General features: G+C 45.7%; 1 long non-coding RNA gene across 1 annotated transcript in view; it reads right to left on the reverse strand.

The window, feature by feature from the left end:
• Positions 1–16,968: 16,968 nt before the first annotated feature.
• LOC116067930 overlaps positions 16,969–21,725 on the reverse strand; it is an 8,236-nt gene continuing 3,479 nt past the window's right edge. The window contains exons 2-4 of the long non-coding RNA XR_004109354.1: positions 20,517–20,699; positions 19,056–19,349; positions 16,969–17,800 (exon numbers count right to left, since the gene is read on the reverse strand). This is a non-coding gene — a long non-coding RNA (uncharacterized LOC116067930). The remainder of the gene's footprint in view (positions 17,801–19,055; positions 19,350–20,516; positions 20,700–21,725) is intronic.

Consider the following 21,725-nt stretch of genomic DNA (forward strand, 5'->3'; position numbering starts at 1 on the left):
AGACTTTGGAATGAGGAGGGAAGTTGTCTTTTAAGTTTGAAAAGTTACTTTTTATTTATTAATGTTGTGTGTGTGTGTTTTGGGGTGTGTTTGTGTATGCACACATGTGAGCAATTGTATTTACCCATGTGGCCACATGTGAAGACAGGAATTAACATTGGGATATCTTGCTCAATTGCTTCCCCCTTTTTCTCTTTGAGATAAGGTCTCTCAGTGAATCTGGAGCTCCCTTGTTTAGCTGGCCATCGAGCCCCTGAGATCTGCTTGTCCCTGTACCCCAGAATTAGGGCTACAGACTTGAGTCATTGCACCCAGCTTATAGGTGATGGGCACAGACCCTCAGGTTTGTACAGCAAGTACTTTATACACTGAGCTATTTCCTTGGGCCCTGGAAAGTTCTTCTGTGGTCATAATGATAAGAATTAGTCCTTATAGGGCTGGAGAAATGACTTAGTGGAAAATGGCACTGACTGACCTCGTGGAGGACCTGGGTCCAGTTTGCAGAACCCACCTGGAGGCTCACAAATGCCTGCAACTACATTTCCAGGGACCTGATGCCCTCTTCTGAGCTCCTCAGGCTCATGTGCATGTGCTGCACAGATACATGTACACTCAGGCACACACACACATATACACATAAAAGAAAAAAAGGTGAAAGAAGTTATTTCTTTTTTAAGTACAGGATGGCTCCCTATTGAAGTTGCTTAAATATGCCACTTGAGAAACACTGGGTTACCTCATCTTCAGGGGCTGAAAAGCAAATTAGAGTAAGCCTTTCTTTGGCTAAAAGTTGGTTGGATTGTTCTGGGATTTGTCTACTTTAAAAACTTAGGTTCTTCAAGGTTGATTATTTCATGTTAAAAGCAGTGTGTGTATGTATGTGTGTGTTCATGTATCTTCTACCACCCAGAGGACAGTCTTACCATATGTTATGTGCACACACACACACACACACACACACACACACACACACATATGATTATTTTATACATAATATATATATTTATACACATATACATACATATATGTCTTCCTGTTTGGGTGACAGTTTTAAGATCCTTCCGAGCAGTGATGAAAAGCTCACAGTTCTAATGTGTGATCATTTCTCCTTTCATTATAATGCAGAATTTCTCCATGCAAAATCAGGCCAAGATAGAAGCTGAAACCCAGGGGCAAAATTCATTCATTATGCATGTGCATTACTTCCCCCAAATATTGATAACACTTTTCATAATAATTATTTTACATATATTAGCTCTTGCTGCCATATTAGCATTAAAGATACCTTTATTAATCTTGAATATTTTACTGAATAATAAATAGGGTCTCAGAGGCTTGAGTTAAAAGCTGCTCTTAGCTAGAATGCTGTAAATCAGTTGTTTTATGAATAAAATTGGCTTCCATATTTTTTCTTTAGGATTGCTTATTTAAATAATTTTCCCGTTTATTGAATGTGTATTTTTCTTCATTTTTTTTAAAGCTAGAGACAAGGCCTCCTGCTGGTACCCTTTCTTCTTCTCCCCCATACTCCCTCCCACATACATAGATGCTTCCTGGAAAAAAAGTGCAGGGCCTTCTGCAAACCTCTGTGTGCAAGGGCAGACATTTGCCCTGCCAGTCAAGGCTGGACTGCAACCAATGGACTTCACAGTAGAGCATAGCTCTTAGCAAACATCAGAGCTGAGGTAGGAGCCACGGTCCTGGCCAACACACCCTGCTTCTTGTCTTTTCCACCATGTGGAATTGACTCTGGCCTCTCTCCTTTCCTCAGCTCCCCAAGCCGATGATACACACATCTGCCTTCTTAGGGTGGGAGATGGCAGCAAAGAGGTAAGAATGAAAGTTATTGAGAGCCTGCCTCATGTCAGACATGGTTGTGGATTTTCTGTCTCCTCTTCCCGGTAGGCGTTTCATCCTTATTTAAACAAATACTCTCAGAAATGCCAGCTGAATGCTTTATCCAAAATGCTTTGGATTGGAAATATGCCAATCTTGGCTTTTTCAGATTTTGGAATATTTGCATATGCATAATGAGAAGGGCGGACCCCAAGTTTGAACACCAAATATACACCATATTACTTTGTATGTGTAGCCAGAGGCAAGAATCCTTACAGAATACTATTTTATTATTCTGGAGCAGGTCTTACTATGTTGCCCAGGTTAGTCTATAACTCATGGGCTCAAGGGACTCTCCTTCAGTCTCCCAAGGAGCAGGCATTACATGCACAAGCCACAACATCTAGCTATTTGCAGAATTCATTCTTATTAGTTTTGTGTGCAAAACCATGCTTTATGGTGCGGGATTTTCCACTGTGCCATAATGTCCATGCTCAGGGAGTTTCTGATCTTGGGGCACATCACCCTCGGAGGTTAGGGGTGGTCAAGCTGTGAGGGTAACAGCGGCACTGACGGAGGCTGTGGAGGCATTAGCTTACTCAGGGCTCACTCCTCTGATGCCTGTTTTATCTACTACAAAATTAAGGCTTAGGGAAAAGTCTCAAGTAGTCAAGATTCAAACCTAGGCTTGTCAAGCCCCCAAATCCTTGAGGGATGTGTATCTGGGTAGCCACAATGCCACAGTAGCTGAGCTTGTAAGTCCCTAAGACTCCCAGTCAGAACCCTGGCGTCCTGGTGGTGAGTTATCTGTGGGGAGAGGGTTGTGATTGTTGGAAGGTCAAGCCTAGATTTCCCCCAGTCCTGACACAGCTTAGAAATACCTTCCACTTTTACCTATAAGCAAGAGGAGCTGACATCTTCTTGGCCTTGGATTACTCCATCCTCTGCAGAGGCTAAGGGTTGGGCCACTAGGGGCAAGGGTCTTACCCAGAGCAGAGTTAACACAGAAGCAACCTTGATAGTTTGTTACGTTCCAAATCAAAATGCCTTACAGAAGCAACTTAAGGGAGAAGCGGTTTATTTGGGCTTATTGTGTCAGAGGCCTGTCCACAATGGCAGAGAAAGCATGGGGTATGGCTTATGGCAACTCTGTGGAACTTGGGGCAGACTCCTCACGTGGCAGTGGGATCAGGAAACAGATCTAAACCTACAGAAGCAGAAGTGGGTACTGTACTTAGAGGGTTGAAAATGTCAACTAAGTCTCATGTTTCAAAGGTCCTGTGGCTTGCCAGGGCAGCTCCATAATCCGGGGACTAAGCATTTGACACATGTGCATGCTGGGACTATTCCAACCAAAACAATCAATGTGGACTAGTGAGCTTTTCAATACTGTAACCAAATGCCCCAAACAGGTGACGTATGAAGAAAAGAGGTTAATTCAGCTCACGATCATGGTTCAGAGCACAAGCTCAGGGTGAGGGCCTTCTCTTGATGCATTTCATAGAGGGCAGCTGTGGCAGATAGACTTTCATTCAGAGCCCATCCCCAACTCAGAAGCAAAGTGCTATGACAGCAAAGACTAAAGGGTCCCACTAGAACTCCTAAGAGTACACACTGGTCATCTAAGGATCCCCCTTCAGTACCCAGCCTCCAGTCACCATGAACCCTGGGGGACACTTGAGTCATGCACAGCCATGGGCATTAATTACTCCTTCAATGTGGCTGTGAGTATCTTGGGAGTTTTCTCCCCTGCTAAGCTTGTAACCATTGGTTGGGGACCCAGAACTGTGGGTCTCCTGCTTTGAAGGGAGAAAGCTACAAGCAGGTTCGAGTTCTCCAAAGCCATGCCGGATAAGAGAAGACTGTGGTTCTTTCTAGAACTTTCTAGAAGTGCCTCCGAGCTGCTTCTCCATGACGCATCTCCTCTGAGAGGGAGATCAGGCTGACTCTATTCTGCTCATACATGTAGGAAACACATTTTAGGCTTGGCTAGCACAGGCTCAGTCACCATGCTTGGCCTGTGTGGTATTTGCCAATGTGACTCTCCTAAGAGCAGGAGCTTATCCTGGTTACTGTGCCTAGACTTCCACCTACCGTCCCGTAAATGTCTGCTGAATGCATGCATGACAGCATAAGTGAATGGCTCTGCTCTGTCCCAGGACCCACACCCCTCTTTCAGAAAGCCTTAGTGCACATCCCAAATTCACCCATCCCAAACTCCACCTTTTGGATCTGACCAATGTCTGACATTCTGGATTTTATTTCTCAATTCATCTACTATCTTCTGGTTTTGTGATTTAATCATGACCCACAGCCTTCCTTGGGAGCAACCCAGGGCCCAGAAACATATTCCTGAAGTAATTTGTATTCCTAAATACGGCCTTCTTGGCTCCCACGGCTAGGGCAGCCTGGCTTAGTCAGGTTTTAGATATGCATATTATTATGTAAATGTGTGGAATTGAATATAATTTCCTTAAAAACATTTTTCCAATGGAAAAGAGATCTGCTTACAGGAGAGACCTTGTCCAGCAGCCCCTAAAGAAAGCTGTGTTGTTCACACAGATATGTGTTTAGGGCTGATGATGACGGCAAGGAGTGGGGCTCATGGGATACTTGCTGGAAGCCACACACAGATTTAAGCTCATAAGAAAGGAAGTCCTTACAATCATAAGCCCAGGTAACAGATAGGTAAACTGAGGCACAGAGAAGGCTGAAAATGTGTCAAGGTTTCCCAGCCTGCAGCAGTTTCTGGCATGTTCGGTTTTAGTTGAGGGTGATCCTATAATGGCTCCCCAGCTCCCCACCACGGAGTCATCTTCAGAGACATCTCAGTGAAGTAGACCTGGGGTACAAGAGGCAGACACATGCCTGTCTAATACTCTACATACCTTTCCTTGGTGAGCCCAGCTGGCCCATTGTATCTCTCAGGAGTAACTGGAGAAGGCCAGACACCTTTGGTTAACAAATTGTGACATGAATCAGCATCCATCCCAGCTTGAACACAACACACAGTGTCAGACCCATTTGGTTTTCTAAATGGGGTTCCATGCACCTCTAAAGAACATACTGCCCCCTATCAGAGCTCTGGAGGTGAGATCCCAGGGTAGATTCGGTTTGTGCCTCTAAGAGGACATTGGGAACCCTCACCCCACACATTTTCCACAGACTTTTTCTCCACATGACTAATCCAGTATCCCATGACCTCCTGTTAGTGTGATGGGGACACAGAAATGGAGCCTGCAGCTCCTGACGACCCCAAACATTTACTTACATTAATCAAAGAGCACTTTTGGACTCAGAGCATCTAGAATGAAAGACACTTTCTCTGGGAGACATTGATCAAACAGTCTACAGGTATCTGCACATCGAGGGACATTAATCATCTCTGCATTATCTCGCCCACCAGTAGAATATGTAAATGTGATTCCTGTCAGTGATAAGAGGAAGTGGAATTATTCTTGGAGATTGGTCCATCTGGAACTGTTGATACAATCTCACCTAAGACAATAGGTTGTAAAGATAAATTTTTTAGCATTACTAATCCAGCGTTGCCAATACCCATGGAGAATGGAGAAATTTAAAACCAAACCAAAGCTGCACTGTTGGTGCAAGAGAGGAAAACTAGCTTTGGTTCTGCTTCAGTTCCTATAATAGTACTTTTGGCAACCTTGTGAGAAAGATGCTTTCTGCATAACTAAGGAGGACATTTTTGGAAAGGTCTCAGGATGCATTTGGAGAGTGTTCTGGAAGAGTTCACATCTGGTTGCAAACAAGACAAAAGCCTGCATACAGATACACACTGGGACACGTTTCTGCACACTCAAAATTCAGGAGTTTCATTTTCACGAGAGGAATCTTTCTAGAACCTTCTATATTATCAGTTGACTCTTATAAGTTGGCAAAACATACCCAGTATGGAATGGAACAGGAAGACATAGGCAGAGCTCTGAAGAATAAGAAGGAGGAGGAGGAGGAGGAGGAGGAAGAGGAGGGAGGAGGAGGAGGAGGAAGAGGAGGAGGAGGAGGAGGAGGAGGAGGAAGAGGAGGAGGAGGAGGAAGAGGAGAAAAAGAAGAAGAAAGAGAAGAAGAAGAAGAAGAAGAGGAGGAGGAGGAGGAGGAGGAGGAGGAGGAAGAAGAAGAAGAAGACACAGATTCTAATATCAGCCCTACAACTTCTCAGCTAAGCTTTGACTCATTTCTTGAACATGTAATGTGAGCCGGCTGAGTCAGGCATTCACTCCTCTTGACAGGTCATCCTATGGGCCCCCCTTCTCTGTCGTGGTTGGAAGAGTCAACAAGTGCACAGAGCATCTTGGGTACTCACCTTAAGGAGTCTGTGCTTTCTTCTCTGTGCTTACCATGCCCAGGGACTAGGGCTCAGTGTATTTATGATCCCTTGAGACATTCAGATGGGAAAGAGACCACTGAAAAGAGAATACATATGAAGGCCATTTTAATAAAACCTGTACTGCTGACACTGAGTGCTCCTCTTTTATGATTATAATGTGAAGTCCCTCCCCTAACACACACACACACACACACACATACACACACACACACACACAGACACAGAAGACACACACAGATACACACAAACACACAGAGACACATACACACACACACACACACACACACACACACATACACACTGGGCTCAAGTGTGTCCTCAGTTGGGTTGGTGTTGCTCTTTAAGACTTGAGGTCTAGCTAGAGAATGTGGGTTTTTCAAGAGGCCACATGAGGGAAATCACAATCTGGCTGGCCTCCGTTCGGATCTGAGTTCTCTCTTCTGATCCATCCAGGCATGAGCAAGTAGCCTCATGTTCTCACCCCCTGGTGTGAATGGGAGCTGTTCCTTCTGCTATGGACACTGCACATGAGTCTGCACAAAGGGTTTTCTCCCTTAAATGGCTCCAACTGGAGAAAAGTAGCTGAGATGTGTTTTCACGATGGAGCTTTGTCCGTCCCTGTGTGAATGCTAGTGTGAATGCTAAAAATCTGAAAGACAGCCTTGCCCTGGAAGATGGTTAGAATCCATGTAAGATGGAGTTTCCTGAGCTTCCTGAAGCTAGGCAGCCCCCCTCCTACCCTTTTCAGGGTGATGAATAAGAGAAAAGAAAGTTCCCAGCTGTTAATTTTCACTCTAGTTGGATAGGGAGAAGCAGGGTGTTGAAGGGTCAGAGACTGGCCTTTCCCAGTGAGTGAAGGGTGGCACAGCGGGAGGCATGCCATTAGGGAAATGGAGATCACTCCCTCTGAGACCTTTAAAGAGAGGACTAAACTTGAGGCCCTAAGAAAGAGGGACAAGGTAATTTCCTTCCCTGATGTCAGCTTCCAAAGGTCACAGATGTTTCTTCCCCCCAAATTCTTAGCTTTCTTGAAATAATCCATTATGAACCTGACGTGTACAAATTAGCCAAAGTGTCCCTTGGACATCATGGGGTAATGAGTGCTTTGACTTTGTCATCTCTCGTGAAGGTTAAATGGTGTCTCTTAAGCTGTGTGGGCTGCAACTTCTTATTTCAGGATCACCTTTCTTGGACGGTCCTCATCATCTGTGTTCTTTCTAAAATCAGCCGTCATTATCTAAAAACTCCTTCTCATATAAAAGTCATTACTCACAAACTTCGTTACTGAGGAACTTTAGCTTCTTCTCAGTGTCTTCTCGTGCCTCCTTAAGGCACATTCACTATGTGAGGTTTTGACTTGTTTTCCCCACATATGCCAGGACTAATTAGGCTTCTTAATAACCTCTAGCATCATTTCTTCTTTGTTAGATGGATTGTGTATGTGTGTGTGTGTGTGTGTGTGTGTGTATGTGTGTGTGTGCGCGCACATGCGCATTTGAGGTCAACATCAGTGTCTTCCTTGATGACTGAGACAGTCTTTCACTAAACCTGCATCTTGTTAATTCTGCTAATCCTGCTGGCCAGCCAGCCCTGGGGAGTCCCTGTCTTCTTCAGCCTTTCCCGTGGGCCCTTGGGAATCTAAATTCCAGTCCTCACCACTTGAGAAACAAACTGTCTCCCTACACCAATTAGGAGAGCTTCTACAAATGCTCACCCCGTAGTGAGCCCGCTCAGCTTCAATCTTCACTAGCAGGATTCTTAGGTGGGAACCCCATGGTGTGTGATGACAGTCTCCTCATCTGACCACGGCCCCCAAATCTGTTCTGAAGCACTGGTCAGTTAGTTTCTTCCAGGGCTCACTGGAAGTCCAGGTCAGAGAGTTTAATGCTCAGTAGAATGTGGGTGTTGCTGATGTTCTTAGTAAGCCAAGATGCTCTAGAACGAAGAAGAAGGTGACAGTATTAACTACAGACTCCTCTTTCTCAGCCCACCTCCTACACCAAGCATCCACAAGATGCTTCTCCGGGGAAGGAAAGCTGAAGACCAAGGGTCTGACGTCACTTAATGCAATGTTCAAGAAAGCACATTGATTCTGTTGGTCCTGTGTGTTACTTAGGAGTCTAAGAATTCATGATAACTTGTGAAATGTACTTGTTAAAGAGATCTTTGATGGCAAAGATGTGTTCTTTTATTTTGTAGTTAGGATTAAACTTGTTTTTCTGAGAAGTGATTTCACATTTGTAAAAAATGTGAATACTTCATAAGCAGCAACTGTCTTTTAAAGGAATGTACACGAGTGATAGACTATACCAACCTGCACAATTCTAATGCTATGATAGAATTGACTTTGAGATTTGTGTGTGTGTGTGTGTGTGTGTGTGTACGCGTGCACATGTGTGTATGCTATGTGTGTATGTGCAGTGCCTGCAGAGGGCATTGGCTACCCAGAGCTGGAATCCCAGGTGGTTGTGAGCCATCTGACATAGGTGCTGAAAATCATGCTCTGACCCTCTAGGAGAGCAAGAAGTGCTTTTAAACAGCAATATCACTCAGGTGGATATTGAAGATACTTAGTCTTGGGCCTGACACAGACACCGAGTGACTGGAAGAGAAGACTGGCACACTTAAGAGTGTTGGTGTGAGGGCCAACATGGCAGCTGAGCCTCAGCACTGACTTCTCAGGGTAAAGATGAGCATTGAGAAGAGCATCTACAAAGAGGACTGCCCCTCCCCCAACCCAAACAGCAATGGGACCCGACAAGATTGCCTGTAATGAGCACCTTTTCTTGTACAGTGGAAAAGCTTAATATTAAAACAGAAGTAATGAACTTCAGAACTTAATGACCCCAAATTACCTCCTTTAAACATGAAATTGTGAAGAAATACTCCTTAAGCATCTGTGGAATTTATTACCGATGTTCATGCCCCTTTGGAAAGTTTCCAGGGGAGAACGTAGCAGAAATGTAACCTAGAGGGAGCCAACTACAGCATAGAGCACAGAGCCGTGGAGGAAAGTGTTGGAGTTCTCTGACAAAGTTAAGTGCGGGACCCACAAAATGTGTCTCCCTGAGCATCCCCTTTCCCTTCTCTGTTCCCAGTGACTCTGAGACTGTCACGCTAACTCATCTGCTTTGGTTACGTATCTCCTTTTTTGAAGCTATCCCTCAGAGTGCATCGTTGGGAGGTAGGCCTTTGGCAGGTGGTGCATGGATGGAGTTGGAGGTCTGATGAACGAGGCCTAAGAGTTCCCTCCTTCCTTCCTTTTGCCCTGTGAGGGAGTTGATAGAAGAGAACGGTCCACGAACCAGGAAGCAGGCCCTCCTGGTACTCTTGGCATCCAGTTTCCAAGTCTGTGAGCAACTGTTTGTTCTTTAACTCTCCAATCGATGATCGCTTATTCCAGGAAATCTCTCTATTTGTTCGGACTTGCACTTTCTAAGACTCTGTTCTGGAAAGTTGGAATGCTGTCTACAGAATCCCTTGAAGAACAATATGGCTCCTGCTCGGCCACAAACACACGCAACGCTCCCCTTTACATTTTAGATCCTGTCTGTTAAACTATAAACAACCAACAAACAAAAAAAAAAACCCAACCAACCAAACAAGTCTTCAGAGATTTGCGATGTTTCCAGTGTAAAAACAAATGAATAATAAATAAATAGTGACTGTCCTCCTAAGAAGGGCTGGAAATGAAGACAATTACAACAAAAGTCTAAAAAACACTCTCATTTTCAGAGTGACCAGAGAATTTTGTACACTCAGGAAAAAAGCTATAAAAATCAACAAGTCAGTCATCCTAAGAGCAGCCCAGTAGAAGGAAAGAAGTGTTTGCAAGGCTAAATCCCCATGTTCCTTGTGTGAAAGTTTAAGGAGACTCCACACAGCATGGAGGGACACAAACCATAAAAGGAAAAATACAAGGAAACTGCTCAGAAATCTTAAAATTAAACTGCATTCACTTCTTCACATAAGAAATGGAAAAATAAAGTTGACCCCATGCTTTTAACAGTACAGTTTCAGAATGATACAAATAAAGACTCTAAGCAGGGCATGGTAGTGCACACCTTTAAACCTAGCACTTGGGAGGCAGAGCCAGGAAGATCTATGTGAGTTTGAGGCCAGCCTGGTCTACAGAGTGAGTTCCAGGACAGCCAGGGTTACACAGAGAAACCCAGGAGAGAGAGAGAGAGGGAGAGAGAGAGAGAGAGCACGGCAGTGCTACACAGAGAAATTCTGGAAAGAGAGAGAGAGAGCCAGGGCTACACAGAGAAATTCTGGGAAGAGAGGGGATTACAAAGTCTACTAGAGAAAGAAAAAATGTCTTTTTTAAAAGAAAATTGGGAGTAAGAATCACAATGGAGAGTGGCGAGATGGCTCGTTGTATGTCTGAGCACCGTATGTCTATTCTGTTCTTTCAGAGGAACAGACTTTGATCCTCAGCATCCCCATGGTGGTTCACAACTTTCTGCATCCAGTTCCAGAGGATTCAATGCCCTCTTCTGGCCTCTTTGGGTACCAGGCACACTGGCTCACACAGACAGACACACAGACAAAATGCTCACAAACATAAAACTATGTAGAATTCTATATATAAAATTCTAAAAATTCTGGATTTAGCAAAATTCTTTGTCTTAAGGGAGTGAATGATTAAGAAAGCACCAGGGTGTGCTTGTGACCAAAAAATTGTATTGAGAAGCTGTGAGGGCCAGGACCAGGCACAACACAAGAAGAACTTACTAGTGTTGAATGCATGGAAATAAATCATAAGGATTTATTCCAGAACAGAAATACCAGGTGAACAAGCAAAAATTAAAGCACTAGGCATGACTTTGGCATGACATCTGGGTTTTTACTCTTCCCTAGCTGTGACACTTCTCTGGGGCTCACTTATGTCTTCTGTAAAATGGGCAGATTAGCATAGCTAGATGCAGGCCTATTCTTAGGCTGACAGCTACAAACCAACTCAATACCCACTCCTATTAGAATCCTTGGATCTTTGGTGCTGGGGTGTCTAGGAAATAAAGGAAGACGAAGAAAGAGTTGAGAAATGCAGCGCCTGCTGAGCAGACTCCAAGACTTCAAATGTTATCATAAAGTGAAAGTGCCATCAGCATCCCCATTTTACAGATTGAGAAGATGGAGCCCCTGGAAGGGAACATCCCTTGTGCAGACTGGAGCTGGCAGAGGCAGGAGTGAAGGGCCTGTGGTGCTCAGTACAGGCATGTACACATCCATGGGGCTCTGTCCAAGTGCTCCTTACCTCTGAACCCCTGATCCTCCTTCACTTTAGTGGTCAGGGCCAAGCCAGGAGCTCTCAGGCCAAGTCAAGGGCGGGAAGTTAGATCATCAGCGGTCCTTGAAGGGGCTAATTAGCTGACTGTGAAAACATTGTATCTGACCACAGCAATTCACCCACCCGGGAAGAGGGGAAGTCTGTGTGTTTTCATTACAAACGGAATCATGAAGGAGCTGAAGGCTTTGGTAGTGTTTGGTTTGGTTTGGGTTTTTAATGACCTGAAGCAGAACTTGGCATCTACTGCCTGGGCCCAGAAGAAAGGAAGTTTATTTTGGGGGTCAGATTAAGAGTCTTTGGCACTCTTGACTTTTATTTTTGTGGAGGAGGAAGGACTGGCTGCTTGCTCACTCTCTGGATTCTTCTCCAGTCTTTCCTAGGCTTTCTGTCAGCTTCCGGAGCAGATGGCCAAGGATCTCAGGATAGAGATGGAGAGAGGGTGAGGAGAAGCAGTTCTAGGGTCTCAGGAGCCAGGGAGCTCAGAGTGGTGACCAAGGGGGGTGGACTCCAGGGGCCACTTACATCTGTGACCTCAGTCAGATTACTAGCCCTTTCTAAGCCTAGTTTTCCCATCTGTATTGTGAGAGTAACACCCGTGGCTTGCCCAGAGACATGTCTCCCCAACATGAATCTGTGACTTAAGACATGGCATCCTTGGCTTTGAACCCTGGCCCCAACACTTCCATGTGACGTGAGCCTGTTACCTCACCTGTCTTGTAGAGGTGAGAATAATGGACTCTGGTTATAGTCACAGGACACCACTTAGTGATGGCTGGGTACTACCTAGCGCTAGTGGTAGCAGAGCCAGCATGACCTTTTTGCTTCTGCCCAGAGAGTGATGGATAATAAGGCTGAGCTCAGGGTCTTATTTTAAAGTTATCTGAATAGTAAGTGAAGGAATTTAGAGGCAAGGAATTAACTTTTGGGTTAAAGAGACTCAAGAGGCCATTTTTCAAATGCAGCCTGTTCAGTGTCCCACTTTGACTGGATTGTAGCCAAGATGGCACTTTCAGAGGCTCTAGGTAAGCCATCGGTGGTACAGTCCACTAGTGTCAATGACCCTTCCCACAGGATGTGAAGGAAAGTGTCTTTCTCATTCACGTGCAAACACATTGAATCCTCTAGTCATATTTTAGTAGGGGTTAGCTTGTCATATGGCTTCCAGAGTGCTAGCTAGCTGAGAGCAAGGTCCTGCTAGGTAGGTCAAGAGGTAGATGAATTGTCATCCAGAGTGCAGGCAGGTAGAATCTGGGGCTTTTTTGAACCAGGTCCAATGTGGTTGGAGTAGGCACCTGAGAAGCCCGAAGATAGCTTGAGGATCCCCCACTCCCTTTCCCAAGCACCTAACTGATATCCCTATGATTCAGCCAAGACATTTTCAGCTTGGAACTTACAGTTTAGGGAAGAGATTCCTTATCCTTTCTGGCCACTCGTAATTAAAACAATGAATTTGGTTTGTAATATCTTTTGTTTACTTCTTTATTTATTCACTTTACATCTTTATCACACCCCCTCCCCTATCCCCATCTCTTCTCTCCTCCCAGCCCCACATTCACAATTCCTCTTTCCCTTTTCCTTAGGAAAGGGGAATCCCCTCTTGGGTACACCACACCCTGGGACATCTAGCCCCAGCAGGACTAAGCACATTCTCTCTCACTGAGGTTCAAGCAGGCAGTCTAATTAGGAGATGGGGGTCCAATAGCAGGCAACAGAATCAGGTACAGCCTAGGGTTTAGGGAACCCAAGTGTTTAGGGACCCACATGAAGACCAAGCTGCACATCTGCTATAAATGTGGAGGACGCCTAGGTCCAGCCCCTGCATGTTCTTTCATTGGTGGTTCAGTCTTTGTGAGCCCTAAGGTTAGTTGACTCTGCAGATCGTCTTGTGGTGTCCTTGACACCTCAGGCTCTCTCGATAATATCCCCCACTCTTCTATAAGACTCCCTGAGCTCCTCCTGATGTTTGGCTGTGGGTCTCTGTATCTGTTTCCACCCGCTGCTGGATGAGGCCTCTCAGGAGACAGTTATGCTAGGTTCCTGTTTGCAAGCAGAGCAGAGTATCATTAATAGTGTCGGGGGTCAGGCTCATGATATCTTGAATTACAAGGATCCACTTACAAATGGGCCTGGCCCTTCGGGTTCTACCGTTTCCCCCATCCTGAGACACATTATTATAGCACCATTTACTCAGATCACTTTTTAACCAGATGATTCTCCTGGCAATTTATAAAGATAAATGTTCCAGAAAATAAGATGGCTTGCCCCACCACTCCCCTCCTCCACTTTAAGGAGCAGAGGAAGGGATAATGGTTGTAGCACAGAAAGTTTGGTTAGGATTGAGGCCAGGAGCCGAGGTCTGTGAGCTTATGCATCTCATCCTACAGTGGGCTACTTGGCCTGGATCCCGGGAGAGACTTGTTTCAGCCTTGCAGGAAGCACAGATGGAAACTACTCCCTCCACCAGCTCTTGAGCACTGTTGTGGTGAGACAGAGCAAGACAGTTGCCTCCTCAGTCAACACACAGCGGCCATGGAACCTCTTCCTGAGAGAAGGATGCTTCCCAGTGGGCTTTTTGCCAAAGCATTGGCTCCTTAACAGGATGTCTGTGGTGCACACTTATCAAGCTATGGGAATACAAAGGGACTGGACTTCTGCTCACAGAGTCTCCATCCAGGGCAAGCACATGGGTACATCATCTCTTAAAAGTTAAGGGCCAGGAAGTTCTCTGCTCTCCCACCCTAGTGAATGGGACACATGGGGCTCTGGCAAGGGACTTGGAGATCAGAGTCCAGGCAGGAAATCCGGAGGTTCCAAGTACTTTTCGAGGAGAGTTCATGCAGGGGACAGATCACAGGTGGATACGTGGATGGACAACTGGGAACAGTGAACTTACTGGGGATCCCCTGCAGTGGACAAAACCAGCATTCTCATCTCTGCATGCTAGAGGCCACAGGTAACTGCCCAATGATGTGTCCCTTCCCTGGCTAGGTCCTTGTTTGCATGAGCCATTCACTCTGATGGAGAATGTATAATGAGCCATTTCACAGGAGAGGAAGCTGGGGCCAGGCAAAGGTTGGCATAGAAAAGTCATCCAGTGAGCAATAAATAAGACCAGAACCTGAACACAGATTGCCTCCTCAAATCCCCGCGTCCTCTATCACTAAACCCAGTCTCCAGCAGCTCTCAGAACCATGAGGTACCTAGGGAGCTCTAAGGGAAGTCTGCTCTTTCTGAGATGAGGGGTGGCACTCCCTGGGCCAAGGTCTCACCCGCTACCTCTGTGCTCTAGCTAGTTGTGTGGTGTAAGGTTAGCCCCATCTGGAACCCTCCTTTTGCTGCTCGACATTGGTGGGCTGAGAGCAAGCACTCTCTGCTTCTAGAACTCTCTTTCTCTGAGTAACTGTCCCCTACCCTCAGGTCTGTGAATGATCTGCTCTGAGAAGGTTCTGTGAGGATGAAGGGAACAACCTGCCACAACAGAACAGCTACTTCCCTGGGGATGTATTGTCTGGCTCTTCCCATCTTCCAAACTTTCTGATGTCAGACACGAGCTGAGGAGTCTTCTTAAACAAACCAGATTATCAAAAGAAGAAACTCAGGTTGGGGGGGTGGGCATGATGGAAGGCTGGGGGGCTAGGAGAGTTTCCTTTGAGTTGTGTGCTCCTCCAGCTGGGATGTAGGCGCTCAGGTTCTGTAGGTTGCCGCTTTCCCATCTAGGGATTCTGGTTGTCTCTCTCTCTCTCTCTCTTTCTAATCTCAGTTTAATTGCTGTGGTCAATTTGCCCCCCGCGCTTAATAACCCACAGCTTGGCGTATGGTTTAATATGGTTGACACACACGTTGCTTTAAATGTCAGCACTGGCTGGACCTAGGGACTTGGCAGGCTCCCTGAGAGAGATGGCAGCAGAGCGGCGTCATCTGCTCAGCGTCTGGGCTGCTGGTATGTTGGCTGAAACTCCTCTTGGCTTGGAGATTCAGCCACTGCCCAGGCTGAGCCACTGGCTGGGAGATGCTGTCTCCTGCCTGGATCACAGACTGCACAGCCAGAACCTAGTTAGTCTTCTCTTGCTGCCTCTCACCCAGCAGCCCATGGAGAAGGGGTGCCTGCAAGGGAGGTCTTCCAAGATTTGGAAACATTGTTGAGTCCAGGCCTCACCATGAGCCTGAAGTCCCATGGTTAGATATAAGCTGGTCCTCAATGTGTGTTTGTGAGTAAGACCCTAGGGGTAGCCAGTGGGTAAATGTCACACTCTGGTTGAGGGGCTGTGGCGACATTCATAACAGCAGCTGTGACATGATGGTCTGCCTGCCTCTTCCCGTGGTAGCCAAAGAATAACATGCATTCCTGACACCCACTCATAACCCTTGTCTGCTTCAGATGGACTGAATGGTTCAAGTGGGTGACTATCTGAGTAGCTGGGCTCCTTGAGGACTTTCTGCAGGAATTGCATTTCCATACATAGGACAAAGGTTCCCAGAAGAGCTATTGGCCAAGGATATCCCTACCACTGGTAGGTGATTCAAGCTGAGATGCTAGTCTTGTATCTCCTGCAGGATAGGAATTTAAGATGAAATAGATATGGAAGAGTCATGGGTGCCCCCAAATGGTACATTGTATAACTGGGATAGCCATTTGCCCTATAGACATGATGTCAGTTGAGGCTGGCTTGCAGAGCAGTGGGGGATGGAAAGAGACCATCCCCAGGCATAGGGGACAGAGGGCCACCCCACCTCATATAGATTTCTGGTTCCTGTCCAGGCCTTCCAGAAGAAAGACTATTTTCCTGCCTTGGGCTTCTCTGAGGCACTGAAGCCCTGGCCCTCATCTCTCCTTTTCATTTAAGCAGTTTGGGTTGGCTTTGCCCCTTTCATCTGGGAAAGATGCCCTAAGCAACGACCAGTGATGACATGTTTTTCTCAGAGCCAGGGCTGACAGTGACCCGCCCTAAGCTGCGTTGATGATTGTTGGATGTCTTCCTTTCTTTTCCCGTTGCTGTGATGGTTAAAAAACAAAAACAAACAACTATGACAAAAGCGACTCAAGGAAGACAGGGTTTCTCTCATCTGGAAGTTCAAGGAAGAAACCATCATAGTAGGGAGGTCAATGCAATGAGTTTGAAACAAGTGGCTGTGCTACACCCATCGTAAGAAGAGAATAAATGCACGCATGGCAATGCTCACTTCCACTACTTCTAAAACTTGCATGTTTAATATTATTGCAATTATTTATTTATTATTTATGCAAGTGTGTATGTTTGTGTACCTTTATTCATTGAGCCAACTCACCTGGGCCCTTTCTCTGGTCTTACAAAGACCTGGATCCTTTGCCTAAGGAATGTTGTCGCCCACAGTGGGCAAGTCTTCCCATGTTGATTAAATGGGTTAAGTAGACCTCTCACAGACTCTCACATACTCACAGGCCAACCTAATCCAGACAGTCATTGTTGAGACTCATTTGTCTTGTGATCCAGTTCCTTGACAGATGACAACTGAAGCTGACCATCACACCCTGGGGGTACCTACTTCTTGATTGGGAGTCTGTTGAGGCTCATGTAGCTTTGAGGGCAGATTTGTTTCCAGAATGGAGATGTCCAGTGATCTCCTCACTTTGTTTGGGCTGCAGACCAGGTGACAAAACTCTTTTCCAGCTGTTGCACAAACTCAACATCCCTGAAGCTCCTCAGGGTGAGCTTGGGCATGTCCTCTCCCAGGACATTTTCTCCCTGGAATGCCACCATGAGGCATGGCTACCTTGCTCTGTCTTGGAGACAGCTTACCCTTAGCTTCATGGCACTTCATTAAAAAAAAAAAAAACAAAAAACAAAAAACTGTCTTGATGTTAACGTATTCTCATTAGAAGAAAAGATGAAAGCCATAAGGATAAATATGTAATGTGACTGCACGGTGGATCCTGTCTTTAGGTCAACTAAGTTGTAAAATGTATTTCAGAGAGTTTTTTTTTTAATGGAGGAGAAGCCCCCAAGAAAAAGTGCTTCAGATCACAAATGACATCATTAACGGCCTTGTCTATACATCCACCTTGAAAGACAGCAAGGACAAGGCTCCCTAGGAAGGCTAGGTGGAGTTGCTGCTTAAGTCAGTGGACAAGGCTGGATTGTTCGGACTATGCAGAGGAGGATGCAGACATGCTGCTCGGGCGCAGGTGCCCTTTGTGGAGATAGGCAGTGGAGGTGAGGATGGACCCCTGGGTCTCAGGTTATTACTTTGGACTGGACTTACAATTTGACCTACTGGAGACTTGAGCCCAAGGCAGAAGCTTAATGTTGACTGAAGATCTGCCTTATCCTTGGAGGACAGCCAGCCTAAGGTGAGAACACAGTTATTGAACAGTAGCACATCCTTCGTTGAACTATGCCCTGAATTTTTATAAGCAGGCACAAGGTCATGGCCTACTTCTACACTTCTTGACCCCCAACCCCACTAATCAGAGATTTTAACCAGGGGTGTTATCTCCTCTAGTCACCCAGCACATTGCTCTATAGGAAGGCTCCTCTCATCAATGTATAGACACACACTGAAACTCAAGCATTGCAAGGTTTAGAAAGCTAGGGAGTGGCCCAAGCCTGCACTTCTAGTATTTAGGAGGCACAGGTAGAGGCAGGAGACTCAAGTGTTTGAAGCTAGCCTGGGCCATATAGCAAGACTCTGTCCCTAAACCAAACAGAAAAGAAAGGAAAGAAGGAAGGAAGAGAAAAAGGGAAGGGAAGGGGCAACGGGGGAAGGGGCAGAAGGGGAGGGAGAGAAGATAAAACAGGTGGGAGGAAGTGAAGAAGGAAAGGAGAGAGTGAGGGAAGGAGAAAGGAAAGAGATGGAGTCAAGGTCTGAGGGATACTGAAGGTTCTCTGTCTCTCATATCCCTGCTCCTAGCTAGAGAGATAGCCTGAGGTGGGGTTGTCCCTCCTTGGAATTATCCCAGTATCCCCCATTGTCTCCCAAGTAAGGCTCAATGTGGAATGCTGTCAGTCAATGAGTTGACCCTCGAGTAGTGTGTGGCTCTAGTTGTTTTCAGGTCATACACAAATGCCTAAGTAAACACCCTCAGTGTGCTCACCAGCCCTGTGATTTCCCAAGTCTCCCCACTAGAGGAAAACTCTTCCAAATGAGGAAATAGTAAGGAAATAGTGGCACAGCTGGACACAGAACACACAAAACTAGCAAACAAAACTCCAACGTTAACTGTTGTGAGAGTGGATCTCTGTCTCTGTCTTTGAGTTAACGGAGCGATGAGTCACATTTTATAGTTCTCGGATTTAGTTTCTTGTTCTGTAGACAAGGATCCTGAAGGATTCAAGGTTATAACTTCAGCGTGCTCTGTCAAACTGTGGGTAGAGGTAATGGTATGTTGGGAAGATCCAAGGCACGTATGTCTTGCTGTGAGCTGCTGGACAGGGTGGGGAAGGACATTTTTGGACGGGAGATATGATGGGCAGCTTGGGCTAAGAACTGGGAGTTCTTGGTGCCTAATTCCACTGGGGACCTACCCCAGACTGCTGGGCCTCCCAAGTAATGAGATACAAATCCATTTAATTGAACATGGTTCTTAATTGCCAGAATTACCTGTAACATTAGCTTTCACAGCTGTGCCCTCTCTTGGGGCTGGTGCCAGTTCTCTGAGGTACACAGGGTCCCGGGGAGCCCAGCCCTGGTGAATTAGGCTGTTAGCCTAATAGCCCATTTTATAACGAGGTTCTATAGCCAGAAAGAGGTGTGTGTGTAGGGATGGGGAGTCCACATTGTGCTGTCATACTCTCTCAACTGGAATGGCTTATCTTCCCAGGAGCATCCTACCGACCACTCTAGACTCTTCCTCAAGAAGTTTATCCTTGTTGAAATGTTGAAGAAATTATAATTCTGTTGAAACCAAAAGACTAGAAGTCAGGATCAATGCCAGTGGTTTTGTTGGAATTCTACTAAAGAGCATCAAAGTTCGACCAATCAGGTCACAGTGTTACCATGGATTGGTAGTAACTGGAAGGGGCAGGGCATGACACCAATACAGAGGAAGCTGTGGAAGCACAGGGCCTGTCCTTGTGCCTCAGATGACCTGACCTTAGTAGTGACCAGCACAAAAGAATTAAAGTGTTCAAGTGAAGGAATAGAGTTTAGTGGAAGAGTGCCTCTCTAGCATAGGGGACATGTTTGACCTCAAGCAACACACATACACACACACATACACACACAAACATACATAGACACACACAGACACATACACACACACATACACACACACACACACACACACACACACACACACACACAAAACAGGCATGTTAGCACACAAGATCAAAAGAAAGAAAATAATAATTCAGATTCATTAACTACCAAGGAAATGCAACAGTTTGTTTACCCATCAGAGTGTAACTGATTTTAATTTTTTATAGTTTAACATTGCATGATGTGGAAAAAAAAACCCTTTTATTTATCTTTTTGTTGTCGTGAAGGATTGAAAAGAGACCTTGGACATGCCAGACAATTACTCCACCACTGAACTTTGTCCCTTACTGCAGGCATTTTCCTACTTTTTTTTTCTTATTCCAGGGAAGAGAAATTTGACTGAGAAAAATCTGGCAGGAGTTCTAAAATTAAAAGTGAAACTAGTCCAATGCTTCTACCTCCAGACACTTCCCTAGGAAATACATGAACATGAACCAAGGCCAGGCCACAGAGGTACTCCTGACACCAAGGGTAATGTGCAGTGGGAATAGCCCAGCAATAAAGAACTGAGCAACAAACGGTATCAGGGTAGCCATCATCTCCTGGGGTAGCTTTCACTTCTGCAGGATTCATTCAGGTTCCCAATCCACACATGTCAGCATGGACTGTCAGTCATGACGAAGGATTATGCAATGGCTAGCGTATTGTCAGCTCCATTACTCTTATCATCAGCTCTGAGATGCACTTCTTGATGTCTCTGAGGGAGCTTCTAGAGAGGTTTAACTGAGGAGATGTGACCTACCATGAATGTGGGTGGCACCATCCTCTGTCTTGGGTCCTGAAATGAATAATGAGAAAACGTACCAGCCTCCTGGGATCAGCCAGCTGAGAGTGATCCACAGTTGTGGGTCTGTCCCCTGGGAGCCATTACTCGATCCCAGACTCTTGTTTCTGTGGTATGTCTCTTGATAAGACTTAGTGTGATAATGAGAATATTGACACTATTCCTGATGTTGGCAATGGGAGTCCTCACCTCACCCTGGACATCTGAAACAGAAATGGGGAGAGGTGGAAGAGTGTGTGCTGCCATTTGCATCAGGGAGTCAGGGTGGGAAGAACACGGGGCCAGAGACAGAAGCTGAAGGGAATGGAAGGTACTGCTGATAGACTTAAAGCACATCACAACATGACGATGTCCATTTACAGTGCTGCTGGTGGGCAGAACTCCAAGAGAGACAGGGATCCTAGCCATCTGCTCTTTGTACTGGGTGCCCAGAGTCAAGCTCTACACAGATCTTTGTCTTCAGCCTCTTGGTTGTCACAAGTAAACACATTACAACACAGGAACAGAGTTCGAGATAGTCGAAGATGGAAATCATTGGTTCTGTAGAAAATGCAGGGGCCATAAGAAGCCAATGCAAGTGAGGTTGAGTCTCCTGGAATGATCCTTAAGGCTGGGCTCAGAGCATCAGCCGGCCCAGTGGAGTGGCTTGCAAACCAAGAAGCAGACAGTTGGTACTGGCTACGGAAAGTGGCTACCAAGGCATGGGAAGCCTCTCGAGGAAGAAAGCAGAACTCTGCTGAAGCATCTTCTCCCCAGCCTGCTGTTTACTGGAGCATGCCGGGAATGCCACTGTTACGCTCTCTTATGATGTTACAGGGTTATCATCCAAGAACACATTCTTTTTTTTGGTACCCAGAACAAACACATACTTAATACTTTAGATGGCGTAAACACTGGGCAAATAGGTGCTGGAACAATTTCACTTTGTTTTTTTCAAAATAAAGATATAAATTAAGCTCTTCTGATTCTTTAGTATGAGCTTTTGTTAAGTAATTAAGGAAAAACACCATCAGACTTAAGAGCCATTTAGCTCTTCTTCACAATTGGGTGGAAACATTTTGGTGAGGTCCTGCTCTTTCTGAGGTCTCATCCTGGCTGGGCCCAAGCACTATCAATGTTGTTGAGAGGAACTGGCTTGTTTTGGGACAGTCTTGGTCTATAGTCTGGGCTAGCCTTGAATTCTCTCTCTCTCTCTCTCTCTCTCTCTCTTTTTTTTTTTTTTTTTTTTT

Source organism: Mastomys coucha, unplaced genomic scaffold (genome assembly GCF_008632895.1).
Source record: "Mastomys coucha isolate ucsf_1 unplaced genomic scaffold, UCSF_Mcou_1 pScaffold22, whole genome shotgun sequence".
NCBI classification, from domain to species: Eukaryota; Metazoa; Chordata; class Mammalia; order Rodentia; family Muridae; genus Mastomys; species Mastomys coucha.